Genomic DNA, 10029 nt, shown 5'->3' on the forward strand with positions numbered 1-10029 from the left:
AGAGAAAAGATGGAATGCCAGCTGGAAAGAACTGCTAAATGGCCTCTTGCCTGGGAACGGTCATTTGTTAAGCTCTCTCCTGGGATAGGCACTGATTAGTCACAGTCCTTGTGAACTGAGCCTGGTCTGTTCTTGATCAAGATATGTGAATTTAAATCAGAACTTGAGGATCTCCACAACAGAGAGTTGGGAATTTGCTTCATCAGTCCAGGTAAATTAACTCTAGCCTATGGTTATCATCCACAGCTAAGAATCCCAAGTTGATTATGAGGAAAATACAACAATCAAAATCCTACTTAATCTAATATACCTGAAGTTAGATCAAGTTCCTTAGATACCTCTCAGCAGAAGAAGACCAGAGCACTTTCCAATGTTGCACTTTGACTGGAAGACTTTCATAATTATTTCTTATCACTGTTCATAATTATTTGTCAGTCATGGCCAGCATTGAAGCCAAACATGATCCCTTATAATCACAAAACATTTCAGCTTATTCGCTACTTCTGTGTGTTTCAACCACAGCTTGCCACCCTTGGGCTCTGAGATCCAAGCAGTTGCAATGACTACAGATGCACTGAAAGTTGCCAGGGAAAGTGGGAGGAGGAACTGAGCCTCAACACAGACTTATTTTTAAAATTAAATCCATGAAAGAGTGAAAAATGACCTCATATCTTTTTTCTTGGCCCATTCTTTTCCTCTGAGATGAATAAATAAAACAAAGGTTGTGCAAGACCTATTGTATTTTCCAGTTTAACTTCTATTTTAGATTATTCAGAGAGGCAGATGCATGTATTCTGACAGGAGGCATTAAGCTCAGTGAACATTTTTCAGTTCAAAAGCTTCACCCCCCCCCCTTTAAGCAAAATATTTCAAAAAGAGGAGAGCGAGCAATTACCTGTTGCAGCAAACTTAGAAAACGGTTTTTGATACTCATGGCACCATTTTTCCTGCACATCAAAGAAAAATATCACTCTTCATTAAATATATCAATTAACTTATCACAGGATCTAATTGATATTTTGATTCCAGCAAATAACATGCTTGCTTTTTTTGTTCTCCAGCTGCACAATATCTGACAGCTCACTGAGCAATGTTGGCGAGAAATCATGATCAGTTTTGTAAAGTCTGTCAATCATTCAAATATTCAAGTTCTCTTTAGACAGAAAAAGTTTCTGAATTATATTAGAAATTGTGAGTTTCAGTCTCAGACAAAGCCAGAAATACATGAGAAAAATAAACACTTCAACAAAAAAATTCTAACTAATTTATATGCATTCTGAGCTCTGAAAAAGATAATTCAATTGATTGATTCATTTTTAGAGATGGTTATCTCTTTTTTAGCAGGAGCTTCAGGATTTTGATGTGAGCAGAGGCAAGATCTTGTTCCTGTGTATATGCTTCAAGTGGGAGTTTAGCCTGGAGTAGCCAAGGCTGAAGGACACAGTTTGTTTTTTAAAGGGTGGGAGAGAAGAAACTGAAACAGATTAGATCTTATTCCAGAACTTTGAGTTTACACATTAATAGCCCTGTGACAAAAAGGGTGACAACCACTGTGGAAAATGGTCTGACATTTGCTTCAGTTTCTGTAATTCAATGTGATTTCTGTGCAGGCCTGGTGCTGGTGTCTCTGCAAAAGTAAGGAAGAAATCTCACCTAGGTGAAATGTAACCTTCTGACAAAGTATTTGATTGAGGTGCAAGGGACCTGGATTCATTTCCAGGGCTTTCACCTGTACACATTCCTCCCAAACTCACATTCTTAACTTTGCTATGGGGAAATTGCATGATTGGATGATATGTGATAAAGTCAATGTTTATGTGGTGACAGGTCTTTAAAAATACAGAACAGCAAAACAGCACCACCTCCAGAATCTAAAATTAATCTAACTATGTCATAGAAAGGCTGCATAAATACCAGGGATTTTTTCTAGGTTTGCATATTTTCTATTAAATAAAGACTGAATTTTTTTCCATTCATTTACATCTGAGTTATCCCAGTTTGAACTGCATTAAGAAATATCTTTGCCACAGGTCAAATTAATGTTCCCCTGGATAGATGGCTGAACAGAAGGCACAGTGCTGATTCTACAGTGAGAGTCATTGCTCTTGAAATGTGGCGGATGGTGAAGATGAGGCAGGGAAATATACTTGCATTTGGACTTCAGACAACAGCTCACATTTTGCAAGAGAAGTTTTTAGAACATATTGTTGTATTTTTTCTGTTCTCTGTGGAAAATGTTGTAAGGGAAAAATGTAACTTATCTCCCTAGGTGATTTCAGGTCTTAATTCTGATCTTTTCTCTTGATTTTTCTTAAAGTCTGGATGGATTAACTTTAAGGGTTTAATTTTAGTCTAAAGCCTTTCAAATCAACTTCTAAGTCTGTGAAATGACAACCACTGTTTTTTTAAAATTTTCTTTCCACTTTGTCAGAACATTTTTTTTCTCATATTCTTCTCTTCAGTGTATACACCATTAATGTAGTCAAATCATCTCACTGGCTTCAAAGACTCCCTCACTGTCTCCATGATCCTACTAAACTTTAAGAATCACAGGTCCCAGCTGAAAAGAGTATCCTCCATTTGTTCTTGTGCCTTCCTTTGTCCTATTTCTGTCCTTTGTTTTCTCCCCAGAAAGCTCCAGGCTTGATTCAGTTGCCATTTGCAGAACTGCAAGAATTGATGAAATATGATAATAAAAACAGTGGGTTGCTAGTGCAGAGAAGCTCCTTATGTTTGACATCACACAACAGTGGAAGGCCCTCACCTACGTTCAGCTTTGCATTCCACCTCCCAAACCGCTTCTCCTTTGCAGAGGAAGGGCCACATTATTCTGCTCTAGTGCTTTCCACCAAAACTGGGTATCTCATTCTGATGTCGTTCATTCTGTGTCCTCCTCTCCCCCTCTTCGCGTTACCTTTGGTCAATGGCCTGCTGCTACTGCCTGTGTCCTTCAGGCTGAAGGCTGGTGTCCCTCAGACCCAGAGCCTGGGGACCTTCCCATGCCCCAGAACGCTTCACTCCACATCAGTGGGTGGTAGTGGCCCAGGTTTTTGGCAGAAACTCAGGTTTTTGGAGATCCAAAGCCAATGATGAAGATGCCATCTATAGTTAAAATGTTGGGTGGTAACTGGAGCTGGTGAGCAGGCTGGACTGCATTCAGCCTGTGAAACGCGGCTGGTGAGAGTCATGGACATAGGCTGGGATCCCTGGTTGCAGTGGGGTCCAGGGGAGCAACAAAAACTCTGATGGCCTTGAGAACAGGGACTTGGGAGCAGCCACAATATGCAATATCTGCAAAGGCCCTGGTGCCAGGGCTGGGGGAAGCCCTAAGCAGTCATTCAGAGCTGCCTTTGTCAACTGGATGCTCATCTTGAGACCTACTTAATGAGGCTAAGCCAGGAATTGTTTTGATTGAGTGTCTGAGCTGGAATTCTTTGGATAAAATTTTTGTTTTTCTCTGCAGCCTCTTAGAAGCTTGATTATTCCACTAGAGACATTTTGAGACCAATCCCATGAACATATTTTGAGCTTATTAAAAGCCTGTCTTTAAACTGGCGCATACAAGCAGCAATCAATGAAAACTTGGCACTGCTACACTGAACCACATTGTGCTGGCCATAATATTGATGTTTGCTGAATATTTACAGCATTAAAGCAACCGCTCATTTAAAAGAAACAAGTTGGAAAGAATTTACACTGAAAGCAGTAAGTAAATTATATCAAATACCATATGAGTTTTGATGCAGCATAAGTAAATCATTAAAGCTAGCTAGGGCTGTTTTGATAAAAGATTTGTTGGAGAAGTTCTGCATAGAAGATAGTGGATTTATATAGATTTTGGTAGCATAACTTTTTTTTTCCCCTTCCCAAAGAAGTGTTTTCTAGAAGGTAAAGTGATTCAAAATTGTGTTGAACAAATGTGCATGAGAGGGTAATTTGGTTTTTTTACGTGAGTGCTTCACCTCATGGATGGATTCATGTCTGTGTCTAGAATGTCATTAGACTGCTGTGTGTCATAAAACACAAGGGTTTTTTGGCAAGAATAATAAATATGTGCTCAAGAAAAGACGGCTTTTCCTGATTGGCAAAGGCTCAATGTGTTTTCAGGAATGGAGTGCAGAGAAAACCTTTTCCTCAGCTCTGATAACAGTGATAAATTGTAGCATAGTTGAAAAATGCTTTTTTTTTTGTTTTGTTTTGTAAAAAAATAAACCTAAAATATTTCTGCAACATTTTTATTACTTTACATATATTTCTAGCTAGGCAAGAAAAACATCCTATTAAAGTCTTGTTTTATTTTAGTCTTGAAAGGAAACTCACCTGAAATTGAAAACATTGAAAATGTTACAGTCAGCACTGAAAACTTCTGTTTCAACATGCTTTTTGTATGCACATGTCAAGTGTACTATAATCAGCAAGTAATTGAGTTCCATGTATGTACCTAGGATAAAGTATCAGCTTTCCCAGATGGAGAAATGAAAGGCATAGAGCAAATGAACAACTTTCTCAGGATCATACAGTCAGTCAGTGGCAGAGTCTGGCTTTCAAAATGTTCAAGGCCTTGTTTCAACCATTTCACAGGGATTCAGTCTAAGGCTAACATTCTTTTTTTCAGAAGTCACATTGGAAAAGTTTGTTTCTCCTGAGTTTATCTGATGCCTACCTGCTATGTATGATGTACAAAAATATAGTCAGAGAGTAATTTATATAGAACTTCAAGGCACAAACAACAGGAAATGTCCCACCGTGGCAAGTGCCTTGGTGTACAAGCTTGTGCAGTGATCTCACTAAAGCCAGTCCATGCTCCAGTCTCCAAAAGTATCAGATTGAGTTGATAGTTTTTCTCAGTCTCAGGAGTTCCATGTAATTTGCACTAAAATCTTACTGGAATACTTAGGCATTTATGTAGTCTGTAGTATGTAGTATGTAGTATTGTTTCTTCTGGACCCCATTTTAAGTGACCTGGAGAGATGGGAAGAAAATCCCTGCCTGTGAAGCAGTGAGGTTGAATTCACTCACTCCTGGGTGAAATATTCCCCTGCTGATGCCTTGGCAGCTGGGAAGGACCAGCCTACGGAATACCAGACTGAGCATGGGGAGCTGAGGAAGAAGAAGCTGTGTTCATTTCACTCACTAATCAAGAATAATCACAGAAGTTCAAAATTACTACAGTAGTCAGTGCCATGACAGCGTAACAAACATACATTGTAAGGTAGTTAAATAAAATATTTAAGGGAATGCACCTGGCAGTAGCATTTGGTCCCGCAAGGATGGGTAAGTTGGAAATGCAAAGATAAATGGATTCCTTCAGCCTTTGTTCAAGGATTCAGAGTAATAACAGCAATAGCTGACAGTGGGTTTTCTTCACAGCAGGAGGTATCCATTTGGTTCTTACAGCTACTGACAATTCTTCGGTGATTTTTGTTGTTATATTTTTTCTAATCCTATTTGAGTACCTGTTTTTTATGAGATTAATGGCTCACAGTCTGTGAGACACTTATTTAAGATGCAGGAAGAAGGATGTGTCTGCTAGACACATCTGTGCTCTGCAGTCTAAAATTGCCTCCTGTTGTGAGAGAGAGAGAGGGATAGAAAGAAGTGACTAGAGTACACTTGAGCTGCTAACAAGCTACTCTGTAACCTTGTCCCTGGAATTTACTAGTTGCCATTTTAAAAAGCAACTTTTACCAAGTGGTTATTGAGTTGAATTGGGATATTTTCTTTTCTAAGTGGGGCTGTCAAGAGCTATATGGTTTAAGAACTCTTGTTTTCTCTTAAATGATGCTGCACCTGCAATGAAATAATTCTGCTATTCATTGAGGTCTGTTACAACTTCATTAGAAACCTTTCTAATGGCAAACTCTTTTCCAGGGAAGTTAATTTATATTTGAATTTATTTGCCCTGGAAGTAAGACACTGACAGCAGTGACTGAAAACAAGCATTCCATCAGTCAGGTGTGATGGGCCTGCTCTCTTTCAGTCACACATCATGTGTCTTTATGGAAGGCACAGAGCCACGTAGGTGGTTTTCACCTAATGCTGCCCTGTGATTTCTTGAGTGGCTGTGATCTGCATTTTGAAGAGCTGGTTTTGACAGCTTGCAGGGTCTCCTAGAACTCCATGTTCCCAAAGCAAACTCAGTGTTAGGAAAGAACTCTGTAGCAGACAAATGTACAGTAAGGTCCAGCTGCACAATGCCTAATTCCTGATGAAATCTGTAATGGATGTAGGAACTAAATGTTCCTACAGAGCTGGGCCCAGATGGCAGAGAATGAATCATAAGATCATAGGATCAAGGTTGGAAGAAATTTTTAAGATGATGCAGTCCAACTGTTCACCCAGCGCCACCACTGTAACCTCTAAACCACTAAGCCATCCCCCAGTGCCACATCCAGATGCCTCTTAAACACCTTCAGGGATGGTGATTCCACCACCCCCCTGGGCAACATATTCCAATACCTGTTATGCATCCTAACAGTATTTTTTTTTAAATATCTAATCTGAATCTCCCTTGTCTCAGTTCAAGGCCATTTCCCCTGGTCTTCTCACTGCAAGAACAGAGATGGACTGGCCCCTACCTCACTACAACCTCCTTTCAAGTGGTTGCAATGAGCAATGAGGTCCCTTCAGCCTCTTTTTCTCCAGGCCAAACAAACCCAGTTTCTCAGCCATTCCTCATAAGGCATGTTCTCTAGTCCTTTCACAAAACTTGCTGCCCTTCTCTGGACTCACTCCAGCACCTCAATGTCCTCTCTAAAGTGAGGGGTCCAGAACTAAAAGAGTATTAAATGTGTGGTGTCATTGGTGCCAAGTACAGGGGGATGATCACCAGCTCTGGTCCTGCTGGACACACTATTCCTGATACAGACCAGGATGCCATTGACCTTCTCTGCTACCTGGGCACATGCTGGATCATATTGAGCCAGCTGTCAACCAGCACCTCCAAGTCTCTTTCTGCTGAACAGATCTTCAGCCACTCATCCCCCAGCCTGTGTCATTGCATGGGGTTGTGTGTCTCAAGTGCAGGACCTGGCACTTTGCCTTGATGAACCTCCTGCAGCTGTCCTCAGTCCACTGACCAAGTCTGTCCAGGTCTCTCTGTAGTGCCTTTCTATCCTTGAGCAGATCAACACTTGCACCCAACTTAGTGCTGTCTGCAAATTTACTGAGGGTGCACTTGCTCCCCAAATGCAGATCATCAGTAAAGATGTTAAACAGGACCAACCTCAGAGATGTCTTGGGGAACACCACTAGTGACCAGCTGCCAGCTGGTTGTAACTCCATTCACCACCACTTTCTGGGCCCAGACACCCAGCCAGTTTTTCACCCATCAAGAAAAGAGGAAACAGGCTGGGTATGGGAGAGCTGCTCTATCTGTGCTTGTTCATTAGCTCCCAGTCCATGTTTTTCACACTGCAAGCCACAAAAAATAAAGCAAAATCTTTATCATACCAATTTCACCATATTCTGCACCTGCAAGGGCTGTGAAGGAAGAGGATTGGGGGATTTTTGCTTTTTCCAGCTCATTTCAGACTGAAGTCTGAAGTTGCTGCTGTGTTGTGGTGCAAGGCAGGGTTCCCTTGGCTGTCTCAGAGAGCAGCAGCTGTCCAGCCTCTGTGGTATGGCACCATGGCTACAGTAGAAGCCTACACAAAATAGATGTGACCCTCTTGATGAATGCTTGTTTTCATCATCTACCAGAACCCCTGGCAGCAGATTATCAGGATATCAGTCCCATCTGCAGTGATGCACAGGGTTTGCAGAGAGCTTTTCCAGCTACCATACTGACTTATAGATGTACTCTGATGAATGGGCCCATCTGTTCCTTTCCAGAAAGCAGGCACAGATTATTAAGACTGCACCATACCCACAGTTTTCAGAAGAAAAGGAGCCAACTCAAACTTGTGCTACTAGGCCACTGCTTAGAAGATTTGAATAACTTAAAATCAAGGAACGTCCTGAACACCCTGGGATATATACTTTCTCTTCTTACAGTCATAGCTTCACAGCCCTCTGTATAAAGCAATTTGGTTTACTCCCTGAAATCAGTATAAATATGACACATCTGATGCTTCATGCTATTCTAAACATGCATCTTAAAATGCACCAGTACTACCCTCTGATAACGTTTTCTGGGTATCACAGTGGGAGTGCCAAAGTATTTCCAGAGCACACTGATCAAAGTTCAGTAGTCCAGCATAGTAGGCCTGGATATATGACTGTATTTGAAAGAGAATAGCAAAATAGGTGCAGATGTATTTATTTTTAATGGTGTTTAATTTGATCTGGTCACAGGCATATCCAGTCAATACACATAACCAAAATAGGATCCAAGTTACCGAATACTCCAGATTAGCAAAGAAAAGAAAATGTGTTAACAAGGAGGGAGAATGTATAAATATTGTTGAGGAGAAAAACAGAGCTTTACACTGAAGTCTGCTAGCAGATGACCTTCCCCATAAAATGCTAGAGACCCCTGTGAGAGCTGATGGTGGCAGTGATTAATTGAATACCAGCCCAACAGCAGAGGAGGTAGTTCTCTTGGTCAGGCAGAATATCCTAACCTGAGCAACCTCATGAGCAGAGCCTTAGCAGTTTATTTCTCACTGCAGTGCTTTCAGAATTCATATGCTGACCAGCTGTTCATATTGCATAGCCCCCCAGGCATCTGGGGATGTTTGTCAGGTCAGAAGAGTAAGAGCAACACAGTGATATTCAAATACTGAAAAAAAAGTTTCTGGAGTGGGTAACTTGGACCCTATCTTCTCTCCCCACTTCTAACATTTTTTAGTTAATATTCCAAGGAACGTTTTTCCCCCAAAGAGACCATATTTTATTATAGTTGACTTATACCTGGCAAATGTTTCGCCCTTTCCAAGCAGTGTTTTTCCAATTGTTCTTTTGTTGATTGCAAAAGCACCAGCAAGATATGGCAGTTTACTGAGTGGATGAATACAGCCTGATAAGCTCCAACATTTTGATTATGTAGGATGAAGAAGGGTTTAAGAGGTAGCTGACTAATCAGCAAGGAACTACCCTTCCAAGTTTTCTGAGCACAAAAGCCCTGTTGTAGTCTGAAGGAGACCAAATGCTTCCAGGGTAGGTTCCAAGTGGGATGGAAGGGGAAGAGTGGGAAACTTTCCTTTTTGGGATACATACAATTTCCTCTTTTACATTCATAATACAATTGGGGTAATTGAACTGGATGGGTGCTCTGTTTTCCTTCATAATGATCCCATTCCTACTCTGAGATAAACTACAGGCTTTAGGTCTCATAGTTAGTCCCCTTGGAAACCAGATTATTTCCTTTTAAAATAGAGCACACCAATTATCCTCTAAATAGTTTCGATTATTGTTCTTACCCACATAGCAACAAAAGATGTATTATCCACTCCATCATGTAGAGTTGAGCTTCACTCTCAAAGGATACTGGCAAATGTGTGTGAAGGACTCATGCAACAGCCTCCTTCAGCCATATATTTGAGCAGCACAGAAACAGTGATGAGTGGTGTGTTTGGTATATCAGCAGTGGTTAAACATAACTGGATTTTCTGTTTATGTATCCACTCAGAGCTGCTGGTGGAGAAACAATTCCTCCAGATATTGATGGTTGATATATTAAAAAATTGCTTTATTTGGTGTTAGCTCCCATATTGTGGGGCATCTCAGAAGTATCTCAGGAGTAACTAATTATTTCATTTGTGAAGGCATTCATTACTCCAGTCACTATAGATACACATAGAAAATACAGCTCTACCCCAGAGATAGTCTAATGCCTAAACATTTCTGTCTTGTGTACTTTTCAGAGCAGTAACATGAATGCAAGGATCAAACACAAAGAATTTTATCCTTCATGGGAAGCCTTTCAGCCTTCCATATAAAATGCACCCTTTTAAAAGGTGTTCTGTGTTCCTCTGGAAGACTCTTCGGCAATCAAGCAACACCGCAGAGATGGAATCGGCTTACAAGAGTGTTACTGTCTTTTCTTCTCTCATTACCTGCTTCAAGGTGTTTAGTCTGCATTGCAAT

The sequence above is a fragment of the Molothrus aeneus genome, chromosome 1 (genome assembly GCF_037042795.1).
Source record: "Molothrus aeneus isolate 106 chromosome 1, BPBGC_Maene_1.0, whole genome shotgun sequence".
Taxonomy (NCBI): domain Eukaryota; kingdom Metazoa; phylum Chordata; class Aves; order Passeriformes; family Icteridae; genus Molothrus; species Molothrus aeneus.